Source organism: Danio rerio, chromosome 16 (assembly GCF_049306965.1).
Source record: "Danio rerio strain Tuebingen ecotype United States chromosome 16, GRCz12tu, whole genome shotgun sequence".
Classification (NCBI taxonomy): Eukaryota; Metazoa; Chordata; class Actinopteri; order Cypriniformes; family Danionidae; genus Danio; species Danio rerio.
The window spans coordinates 33556582-33569913 of NC_133191.1; positions in this window are offsets into that span (position 1 = coordinate 33556582).

A 13332-nucleotide genomic window follows, 5' to 3' on the forward strand; every position below is an offset into this window, starting at 1 on the left:
AAAGTTGATGGTCCAGGATCAACATTAGTCAATTTATAAAGTTGATGGTCCAGGATCAACATTAGTCAATTTATAAAGTTGATGGTCCAGGATCAACATTAGTCAATTTAAAAAGTTGATGGTCCAGGATCAACATTAGTCAATTTAAAAAGTTGATGGTCCAGGATCAACATTAGTCAATTCATAAAGTTGATGGTCCAGGATCAACATTAGTCAATTTATAAAGTTGATGGTCCAGGATCAACATTAGTCAATTCATAAAGTTGATGGTCCAGGATCAACATTAGTCAATTTATAAAGTTGATGGTCCAGAATCAACATTAGTCAATTTATAAAGTTGATGGTCCAGGATCAACATTAGTCAATTTATAAAGTTGATGGTCCAGGATCAACATTAGTCAATTTATAAAGTTGATGGTCCAGGATCAACATTAGTCAATTTAAAAGTTGATGGTCCAGGATCAACATTAGTCAATTTATAAAGTTTATGGTCCAGGATCAACATTAGTCAATTTATACAGTTAGTGGTCCAGGATCAACATTAGTCAATTTATACAGTTAGTGGTCCAGGATCAACATTAGTCAATTTAAAAAGTTAATGATCCAGGATCAAGATTAGTCCATTTATAAAGTTTATGGTCCAGGATCAACATTAGTCCATTTATAAAGTTGATGATCCAGGATCAACAGTTTAGAAAGTTAATGGTCCAGGATCAACTTTGGTCAATTTAAAAAGTTGATCGTCCAGGATCAACATTAGTCAGTTTAGAAAGTTGATGGTCCAGGATCAACACTAGTCAATTTAAAAGTTGATGGTCCAGGATCAGCATTAGTCAATTTAAAAGTTGGTGGTCCATGATCAACATTAGTAAATTTAGAAAGTTGATGGTCCAGGATCACTTTTGGTCAATTTAAAAAGATGATGGCCCAGGATCAACACTTGTCATTTTTTAAAGTTGATGGTCCAGGATCAAGATTTGTCAATTTGTAAAGTTATTAGTCCAGGATCGACATTAGTCAATTCATAAAGTTGATGGTCCAGGATCAAGATTTGTCAATTTGTAAAGTTATTAGTCCAGGATCGACATTAGTCAATTCATAAAGTTGATGGTCCAGGATCAACATTAGTCAATTTAAAAGTTGATGGTCCAGGATCAACATTAGTCAATTTATAAAGTTGATGGTCCAGGATCAACATTAGTCCATTTTTAAAGCAGTTGATCCAGGATCAACATTAGTCCATTTTTAAAGCAGTTGATCCAGGATCAACATTAGTCAATTTAAAAGTTGATGGTCCAGGATCAACATTAGTCAATTTATAAAGTTGATGGTCCAGGATCAACATTAGTCAATTTATAAAGTTGATGGTCCAGGATCAACATTAGTCAATTTAAAAAGTTGATGGTCCAGGATCAACATTAGTCAATTTAAAAAGTTGATGGTCCAGGATCAACATTAGTCAATTTATAAAGTTGATGGTCCAGGATCAACATTAGTCCATTTATAAAGTTTATTGTCCAGGATCAACATTAGTCAATTTAAAAGTTGATGGTCCAGGATCAACATTAGTCAATTTATAAAGTTGATGGTCCAGGATCAACATTAGTCAATTTATAAAGTTGATGGTCCAGGATCAACATTAGTCCATTTATAAAGTTGATGGTCCAGGATCAACATTAGTCAATTTATAAAGTTGATGGTCCAGGATCAACATTAATCAATTTATAAAGTTTATGGTCCAGGATCAACAATTGTCATTTTTTAAAGTTGATGGTCCAGGATCAACATTAGTCAATTTAAAGTTGATGGTCCAGGATCAACAGCAGTGAATTAATAAAGTTGATGGTCCAGGATCAACATTAGTCAATTTAAAAGTTGATGGTCCAGGATCAACATTTGTCAATTTATAAAGTTGATGGTCCAGGATCAACATTTGTCATTGGTTAAAGTTGATGGTCCAGGATCAACAATAGTCTATTTATAAAGTTGACTGATGGTCCAGGATCAACATTAACGAAATCATAAAGTTGATGTTTCAGGATCAGGTTCAGGATGTATTAATAGACACACATTGTAATTAATACATTCTCAAGACTTCTGTTGGATTTGTCCTATCAGGTTTGGACAGAGGTGTGGATCCAGAGACAGGAGAGCAAGCGCAGTGGTGACTGAAGAGTTTTCATTCCATCACTGACACTCTAGCTACATTTAAATGTATTCAGTCAGTGCAGACAGGTTCAGTACATGTCGTAGTGATAGATGTTCGTTTATTAGAAGCATATCTGTATAAATCTTTAGGATTCAGGTAAGGTTTGCTTTTTTTTGAGAGCATAATGTCAAGAGAGAGTACAGTATTGTTACAATAATGCAAAATCCAGTCATCTGTGGTTTAAATGTTTTTTTTTTGTACAGATTGGTTACATTCTAAATCCATTTTTGTATAGGAAACATCCCTAAAGTTTGTTACAAATAGTATGTTTTTTTTCGTTGTTGTTATAGTGTGATAACTCAGTATATATTTTTATCTGCATTTATGTGTACACAATATTTCATAGAGAAACACTTTACGATGACGATTATACATAATATGAACATAAATGTACTTGCCAATTTTGGTTGTTATTGTTAATTCTGTTTTTTTTTTTTTTTTTTAAGTGCACAAGTTTTGTAAACGTTCAATTATTATTGGTTTTTTTTTTTTTATCTTAAATGACCCTGCATTGTTAATTTCCTTCATCTAAGGGCTGTTGATTAAAAGTAGAATAAAGAAAGCCAGGAAAACAGAAAAGATTGAGCATGATCTAATTTAATCAATGTATGCTTGTTTGTTGATCCAGGATCAGAATGTGCTACTATACTAGAGTAAGTGCACAATAGGCATCCATAAACAGATCATGATCACATAATCAATAATGCAAATATGGAGAAAAAAAGAAATCTGTAACAAGTTGAAGAATGCTTTACCCCTCAGGTGCTTTTTACTCACCACTGCCATTTTTTAATTGTTATTATTTTGTATTAGCATGGAAAGCTTGTGCAGCACATATTTACACTCTTGTGCAAACATCTCTCAACAAATGAGAACACTAGCGTTTCATACTGATATTCCCAGCTTCTTAGCTAAGAAAAGAAGTAACACATGGCAGGACCATTTTTTAATTTTACTTTACATTTGCTTGAGTGTGAGCACGAGGAATAAATGATTGGCTGCAGTTTTTCAGCCACCGGTGTTTTAATAGCAAGAAGCTTTAAAAAAAGAAATGTTTGTTTACAAAAAAGTTACTATTACTACTGATAAAATAATAATAATAAATATAGCTGCAAGCAGCAATTAACGGGGGTCAAGCAGTTTAGCAGGGTAAGGTCATATAGCAGTTAGGACACCTGTAAGTAGTTTATTCGACAACGAAATATACGATTAGAGTGTTAAAGTTTATAGATTGAGCTAACAAATGTTTGATTAAACACTCCAGAGAAGCAAATTCGATTTTTACATATTGACAAATTTTTAATGAACATTTCGAGTGACCGCTTTTATGTCAAAGTGACCAGTATAAGCAGCCCTATGATAACATGTGTAGATCGAGTCATGGCACCTTAGACAAAGACACGGCATGTCAAATTTTAAGTTAATCAGATAAATGGTTACACAGATACAGTGATTTTACAATGTATAGCGCCATCATGTGGCCAATGTCTACAAGTTTTATGCTATGACCTTAGACTGACCTCTTGCATATGTGTAACAAGTTTGGTGAAAATATTTTAATTCCTTCATGGGTTATGGCTATTTTAGCTCTTCTTAATAAAAATGACAAAAGAGCAGTGAATAAGCTATTAGTGATCTCCTACTGCCATCTAGTGGCCACAGTGTAATTTATTTATGTGATTACAGCCATTTAGGTGTGCATAAACATATCCCTTCTATAATTGAGCATGTTCTAACTGTAAAAAATGAAAAATTTGTATTTTATTAAAATAATTAAAAATCTAAAGAGTAAATAGTGTGAAAAGTTTTAACTAAATTTGATCTTAAATGGATTAATTGTGTTCATGCCATGTCAGTTTGGGATTCAGAATGCATTACATTACATTACATTCTTTGCTATAGAGCAGTAAAATAAACAATAAGTGGTCTGTTACTGCCATGTAGAAGCCACAGTTGTGATTTTCTTTACATATGTTTTAAAACAATGTGTTTAATCATAGAACCAGTTTTACCTATTACAATTATTATGAATAGGTTAACTGGGACCAAATTAGATGTTTAATGCATAACAGTGTTTACATCAGGTCAAAATGTGATTCAGAATGATCCTAAATGCAATTTCCCTGACTTTAAACTCAAAAAACAAAGGTATGCAAATGTTTTGAACAATAAATAAGTGGACTTGTTGTGACAACTAGTGGTTAGAAATGGTAGGTGACAGTTAAAAGTCTGTGTTATAGTGGCTAAAATGATAGAATATTGAAATTATGTGTTTTTGAGACCTTTAAACATCCAAGATGGACACAAAAAAAAACTTATAAATCATTTCAGTGATAAGTGTGTAAATGAAGCACATTTACTTCATTTTTAAGCCATTTTAGCATGTTTTTAGAACCATTTCCATTATTATAGCGCCACCTATTGCCCAATCTCCACAAGATTTTGCATGTTTATTCACATTGATATGAGACATCTGCTCACCAATTTCTGTGATGTTTTGGGTTTTCCTTATTGGTTTACAGGCATGTAGGTTCGTGTAGACACGCCCCTTTTGTTATTGAGCCAGTTACAGCTATCTAAAATGGAAAGTTCAACTTTCTTTTGATAATTATTGATCTACTCAGTCCAGAGGTTCATACAACACTGGTTTCGTTGAGATTGAGTTAAAAACCAGGGACTAGTTTGCAAAAGTAGGTTTTGTTTATATTGATGGTTTTTTAATGAACGGTGTGAGTGACAGCAGTGGTTTTAGTGTCAAACTGTTCAGTATGAGCAGATCTATCATATGATATGTAGATTAAGCGTTTTTTGTGAAATAGTATGTAAATGAAGCAAATCTACTTTATTTTTAAGCGATTTAGCATTATTTAAAGACTATTTTTGCTATTATAGCGCCACCTATGGTTTGATCTTCACAAAATTTTGCAAGTTTCATCTCGTTGATATGCCACATGTGCTCACCAATTTCTGTGATGTTTTGAGCTTTCCTTATTGGTTTACAGGCATGTAGGTTCGTGTGGACAAGCCCCTTTTGTAAATTAGCCTGTTACAGCTAGCCAAAGTGAAAAGTTCAACTTTTTTTTGATAATTATTGATCTACAAAGTCCAGAGATTCCAACAACACTGGTTTCGTCGCGATTGAGTGAAAAACCAGGGACTAGTTCGCAAAAGTAGGTTTTTCCTATATTGATGAATATTTAACGAACGGTGTGAGTGACAGCAGTGGTTTGAGTGTCAAACTGTTCGGTATGAGCAGGCCTATCATATGATATGTATTTTGTGTGGTTGCGCAAAAGGTTGTGTGATACACAACCCATTACACACTATAAATACGTAAAATCGCCCCCTAGTGGCCGATTTCTTTTAAAATTCCTACAGACCTCTAGGACCATGAGTCGAACATGCCCAGCGAGTTTCGTTTCGATCACTCATCGTTAACCTTGTTAAATGGCTGCTCAATTTTATTTGGCCAATGGCGGCCATGTTTTTTGAGATATGCCAATGTCCTTATAGTATGTTATGACAACTTGGTTAAAGACACTGCATGCCAAATTTCAAGCGGATCGGACGAATGGCTGTAAGGTTAGAGTAATTTTTATGTTTTTTTAGCTTTATAGCGCCACCATGTGGCCAAAGTCTGCGGGTTTTGCAGTGTCACCTCAAATTTAGCTTATGCATGTGTGTAGCAAGTTTGGTGATGATATCTCATTTCGTTCAAAAGTTATAGCTCCAATTAGCATTTAGCTTCAATTAGCGTCAAACATTGTTGTGTACTGTTTCGAGTGAGAATAAAAATGTCAACTTTTTTTTGATAATTATTGATATTCAGTGTCCAGAGAACATTTGAGAGCTGGTTTGGTTTAGATTGAGTGTAAAACCTAGGACTAGTTCGCAAAAGTAGGTTTCGGACAAATCGCGATGTAGCGGGAAAACGGTGCGTCGTAGAGCAAAAATTTCTGGTATACACTTTTGTTCAGGTTAACCCAAGGATTCAAAAAATGTAAAGTTTTTGAGTCTACGACAAACGGTGAACGAATAGCGGCCAAAAATGTCTGAAAAGTGTTTTTTTGGCGCCATAGCGCCACCTATGGTCTGATTTGGCTGATCTTTGGCCAGAATGTAGTGTACCGGAGTACTACCATCTGGCCAAGTTTCAGCTCTCTCGGCCTTACGGTTTGGTCTGGGCAATAGTGACTTCGGCAGAATAATAATAATAATAATAAATATAGCTGCAAGCAGCAATTAACGGGGGTCAAGCGGTTTAGCAGGGTAAGGTCATATAGCAGTTAGGACGCCTGTAAGTAGTTTATTTGACAATGAAATATATGATTACAGTGTTAGAGTTTATAGATTGAGCTAACAAATGTTTGATTAAACACTCCAGAAAAGCAACTTCGATTTTTACATATTGGCAAATTTTTTATGAACATTTTGAGTGACCGCTTTTATGTCAAAGTGACCAGTATAAGCAGCCCTATGATATAATGTGTAGATCGAGTCATGGCACCTTAGACAAAGACACGGCATGTCAAATTTTAAGTTAATCAGATAAATGGTTACTCGGATACAGTGATTTTACAATGTATAGCGCCAGCATGTGGCCAATGTCTACAGGTTTCATGATCTGACCTCTGATTAACCTCTTGCATAAGTGTGACAAGTTTGGTGTAGATATTTCAATCCATTCATGAGTTATGGCTATTTTAGCTCTTTTTAATGAAAATGACAAAACTATATAACTATATAAACTTAAAAATTTGTGTTTTATTAAAAGAATAAAAAATCTACAGAGTAAAAAGTGTGACAAGCTTTGACAAAATTTGATCTTAAATGCATGAACTGTGTTCATGCCATGTCAATTTGGGATTCAGAATGCATTACATTACATCACATTCTTTGCTACAGAGCAGTAAAATAAACTATAAACTATAAGTGGTCTGTTACTTCCATCTAGTTGCAAAAGTTGTGATTTTCTTTACACATGTTTTAAAACAAGGTGTTTAATTATAGAACCAGTTTTGCCTATTATAATTATTATGAAGAGGTTAACTGTGACCAAATTAGATGTTTAATGCATAACAGTGTTTACATCATGTCAAAATGTGATTCAGAATTATCCTAAATGCAATTTCTCTCACTTTAAAAACTTCAAAAATGTAAAACAACAAAGGTATGCAAATGTTATGAACAATAAATAAGTGGTCTTGTGGTGACATCTAGTGGTTAGAAATGGTATGTGACAGTTAAAAGTCTGTGTTATAGTGGCTAAAATGATAGAATATTAAAAATATATGTTTTTGAGACCTTTAAACATCCAAGATGGACAAAAAAATTAACTTGTAAATCATTTCAGTGATAAGTGTGTAAATGAAGCACATTTACTGCATTTTAAGCCATTTTAGCATATTTTTAGGACCATTTCCACTATTATAGCGCCACCTATAGCCCAATCTCCACAAAATTTTGCATGTTTCTTCACATTTATATGGCACATGTGCTCACCAATTTCTGTGATGTTTTGAGTTTTCCTTATTGGTTTACAGGCATGTAGGTTCGTGTAGACACGCCCCTTTTGTTAATGAGCCTGTTACAGCTATCAGAAGTGAAAAGTTCAACATTTTTTTGATAATTATTGATCTACTCAGTACAGAGATTCTAACAACACTGGTTTCGTTGCGATTGAGCTAAAAACCAGGGACTAGTTCGCAAAAGTAGGTTTTGTACATATTGATGGTTTTTTAATGAACAGTTTGAGTGACAGCAGTGGTTTTAGTGTCAAACTATTCAGTATGAGCAGACCTATCATATGATATGTAGATTAAGTGTTTTTTGTGAAATAGTATGTAACTGAAGCAAATTTATTTTATTTTTAAGCGATTTAGCATTATTTAAAGACTATTTTTGCTATTATAGCGCCACCTATGGTTTGATCTTCACAAAATTTTGCAAGTTTCATCTCGTTGATATGCCACATGTGCTCACCAATTTCTGTGATGTTTTGAGCTTTCCTTATTGGTTTACAGGCATGTAGGTTCGTGTGGACACGCCCCTTTTGTAAATTAGCCTGTTACAGCTAGCCAAAGTGAAAAGTTCCACTTTTTTTTGATAATTATTGATCTACACAGTCCAGAGATTCTAACAACACTGGTTTCGTTGCGATTGAATTAAAAACCAGGGACTAGTTCGCAAAAGTAGGTTTTTCCTATATTGATGAATATTTAACGAACGGTGTAAGTGACAGCAGTGGTTTAAGTGTCAAACTGTTTGGTATGAGCAGGCCTATCATATGATATGTATTTTGTGTGGTTGCGCAAAAGGTTGTGTGATACACAACCCATTACACACTATAAATACGTAAAATCGCCCCCTAGTGGCCGATTTCTTTCAAAATTCTTACAGACCTCTAGGACCATGAGTCGAACATGCCCAGCGAGTTTCATTTCGATCACTCATCGTTAACCTTGTTAAATGGCTGCTCAATTTTAATTGGCCAATGGCGGCCATGTTTTTTGAGATATGCCAATGTCCTTATAGTATGTTATGACAACTTGGTCAAAGACACTGCATGCCAAATTTCAAGCTGATCGGACAAATGGTTGTAAGGTTAGAGTAATTTTTATGTTTTTTTTAGCTTTATAGCGCCACCATGTGGCCAAAGTCTGCGGATTTTGCAGTGTCAACTCAAATTGAGCTTATACGTGTGTACCAAGTTTGGTGATGATATCTCATTTCGTTCAAAAGTTATAGCTCCAATTAGCATTTAGCTTCAATTAGCGTCAAACATTGTTGTGTACTGTTTCGCGTGAGAATAAAAATGTCAACTTTTTTTTGATAATTATTGATATTCAGTGTCCAGAGAACATTTGAGAGCTGGCTTGGTTTAGATTGAGTGTAAAACCTAGGACTAGTTCGCAAAAGTAGGTTTCGGACAAATCGCAATGTAGCGCGAAAACGGTGCGTCGTAGAGCAAAAATTTCTGGTATACACTTTTGTTCGGGTTAACCCAAGGATTCAAAAAATGTAAAGTTTATGAGTCTACGACAAACGGTGAACGAGTAGCGGCCAAAAATGTCCAAAAAGTGGGTTTTTGGCGCAATAGCGCCACCTATGGTCTGATTTCGCTGATCTTTGGCCAGAACGTAGTGTACCGGGGTACTACCATCTGGCCAAGTTTCAGCTCTCTCGGCCTTACGGTTTGGTCTGGGCAATAGTGACTTCGGCAGAATAATAATAATAATAATAATAAATATAGCTGCAAGCAGCAATTAACGGGGGTCAAGCAGTTTAGCAGGGTAAGGTCATATAGCAGTTAGGACGCCTGTAAGTAGTTTATTCGACAACGAAATATACGATTAGAGTGTTAAAGTTTATAGGTTGAGCTAACAAATGTTTGATGAAACACTCCAGAGAAGCAACTTCGATTTTTACATATTGACAATTTTTTAATGAACATTTTGAGTGACCGCTTTTATGTCAAAGTGACCAGTATAAGCAGCCCTATGATATAATGTGTAGATCGAGTCATGGCACTTTAGACAAAGACATGGCATGTCAAATTTCTAGTTAATCAGATAAATGGTTACTCGGATACAGTGATTTTACAATGTATAGCGCCACCATGTGGCCAATGTCTATGAGTTTCCTGCTATGACCTTAGACTGACCTCTTGCATATGTGTAACAAGTTTGGTGAAGATATTTTAATTCCTTCATGAGTTATAGCTATTTTAGCTCTTCTTAATAAAAATGACAAAAGAGCAGTGAATAAGCTATTAGTGATCTCCTACTGCCATCTAGTGGCCACAGTGTAATTTATTTATGTGATTACAGCCATTTAGGTGTGCATAAACATATCCCTTCTATAATTGAGCATGTTCTAACTGTATAAAATGAAAAATTTGTATTTTATTAAAATAATTATAAATCTACAGAGTAAAAAGTGTAAAAAGCTTTAACTAAATTTGATCTCAAATGGATTAACTGTTCATGCCATGTCAGTTTGGGATTCAGAATGCATTACATAACATTACATTACATTCTTTGCTATAGAGCAGTAAAATAAACAATATGTGGTCTGTTACTGCCATCTAGAAGCCACAGTTGTGATTTTCTTTACATATGCTTTAAAACAAGGTGTTTAATTATAGAACCAGTTTTACCTATTAGAGTTATTATGAAGAGGTTAACTGGGACCAAATTAGATGTTTAATGCATAACAGTGTTTACATCAGGTCAAATTATGATTCAGAATGATCGTAAATGCAATTTCCCTGACTTTAAACTCAAAAAATGTAAAACAACAAAGGTATGCAAATGTTTTGAACAATAAATAAGTGGTCTTGTTGTGACATCTAGTGGTTAGAAATGGTAGGTGACAGTTAAAAGTCTGTGTTATAGTGGCTAAAATGATAGAATATTGAAAATGTGTTTTTGAGACCTTTAAACATCCAAGATGGACAGAAAAAATAACTTGTAAATCATTTCAGTGAAAAGTGTGTAAATGAAGCACATTTACTTCATTTTTAAGCCATTTTAGCATGTTTTTAGAACCATTTCCACTATTATAGCGCCACCTATTGCCCAATCTCCACAAAATTTTGCAAGTTTATTCACATTGATATGCCACATCTGCTTACCAATTTCTGTGATGTTTTGGGTTTTCCTTATTAGTTTACAGGCATGTAGGTTCGTGTAGACACGCCCCTTTTGTTAATGAGCCTGTTACAGCTATCTAAAATGGAAAGTTCAACGTTTTTTTGATAATTATTGATCTACTCAGTCCAGAGATTCATACAACACTGGTTTCATTGCGATTGAGTTAAAAACCAGGGACTAGTTCGCAAAAGTAGGTTTTGTTTATATTGATGGTTTTCTAATGAACGGTTTGAGTGACAGCAGTGGTTTTAGTGTCAAACTGTTCAGTATGAGCAGACCTATCATATGATATGTAGATTAAGTGGTTTTTTGTGAAATAGTATGTAAATGAAGCAAATTTACTTTATTTTTAAGCGATTTAGCATTTTTTAAGACTATTTTTGCTATTATAGCGCCACCTATGGTTTGATCTTCACAAAATTTTGCATGTTTCTTCACATTGATATGGCACATGTGCTCACCAATTTCTGTGATGTTTTGGGCTTTCCTTATTGGTTTACAGGCATGTAGGTTCGTGTGGCCACGCCCCTTTTGTAAATTAGCCTGTTACAGCTAGCCAAAGTGAAAAGTTCAACTTTTTTTTGATAATCATTGATCTACACAGTCCAGAGATTCTAACAACACTGGTTTCGTCGCGATTGAATTAAAAACCAGGGACTAGTTTGCAAAAGTAGGTTTGACCTATATTGATGAATATTTTACGAACGGTGTAAGTGACAGCAGTGGTTTGAGTGTCAAACTGTTTCGTATGAGCAGGCCTATCATATGATATGTATTTTGTGTGGTTGCGCAAAAGGTTGTGTGATACACAACCCATTACACACTATAAATACGTAAAATCGCCCCCTAGTGGCCGATTTCTTTCAAAATTCTTACAGACCTCTAGAACCATGAGTCGAACATGCCCAGCGAGTTTCGTTTTGATCACTCATCGTTAACCTTGTTAAATGGCTGCTCAATTTTAATTGGCCAATGGCGGCCATGTTTTTTGAGATATCCCAATGTCCTTATAGTATGTTATGACAACTTGGTCAAAGACACTGCATGCCAAATTTCAAGCTGATTGGACTAACGGCTGTAAGGTTAGAGTAATTTTTATGTTTTTTTAGCTTTATAGCGCCACCATGTGGCCAAAGTCTGCGGGTTTTGCAGTGTCACCTCAAATTGAGCGTATACATGTGTGTCCCAAGTTTGGTGATGATATCTCATTTCGTTCAAAAGTTATAGCTCCAATTAGCATTTAGCTTCAAATAGCATCGAACATTGTTGAGTACTGTTTCGCGTGAGAATAAAAATGTCAACTTTTTTTTGATAATTATTGATATTCAGTGTCCAGAGGTCATTTGAGAGCTGGTTTGGTTTAGATTGAGTGTAAAACCTAGGACTAGTTCGCAAAAGTAGGTTTCGGACAAATCGCAATGTAGCGCGAAAACGGTGCGTCGTAGAGCAAAAATTTCTGCTATACACTTTTGTTCGGGTTAACCCAAGGATTCAAAAAATGTAAAGTTTGTGAGTCTACGACAATTGGTGAACGAGTAGCGGCCAAAAATGTCCAAAAAGTGGGTTTTTGGCGCAATAGCGCCACCTATGGTCTGATTTGGCTGATCTTTGGCCAGAACGTAGTGTACCGGGGTACTACCATCTGGCCAAGTTTCAGCTCTCTCGGCCTTACGGTTTGGTCTGGGCAATAGTGACTTCGGCAGAATAATAATAATAATAATAATAATAATAATAAAAATCTTAACAAAAACAATAGGGTTTCAGCGCTTCGCGCTTGACCCCCTAAATATAGCTGCGAGCAGCAATTAACGGGGGTCAAGCAGTTTAGCAGGGTAAGGTCATATAGCAGTTAGGACGCCTGTAAGTAGTTTATTCGACAACGAAATATACGATTACAGTGTTAGAGTTTATAGATTGAGCTAACAAATATTTGATTAAACACTCCAGAGAAGCAACTTCGATTTTTACATATTGACAAATTTTTAATGAACATTTCGAGTGACCGCTTTTATGTCAAAGTGACCAGTATAAGCAGCCCTATGATAACATGTGTAGATCGAGTCATGGCACCTTAGACAAAGACACGGCATGTCAAATTTTAAGTTGATCAGATAAATGGTTACTCAGATACAGTGATTTTACAATGTATAGCGCCATCATGTGGCCAATGTCTACGAGTTTTATGCTATGACCTTAGACTGACCTCTTGCATATGTGTAACATGTTTGGTGAAGATATTTTAATTCATTCATGAGTTATGGCTATTTTAGCTCTTCTTAATAAAAATGACAAAAGAGCAGTGAATAAGCTATTAGTGATCTCCTACTGCCATCTAGTGGCCACGGTATAATTTATTTATGTGATTACAGCCATTTAGGTGTGCATAAACATATCCCTTCTATTATTGAGCATGTTCTAACTGTAAAAAAATGAAAAATTTGTATTTTATTAAAATAATTAAAAATCTAC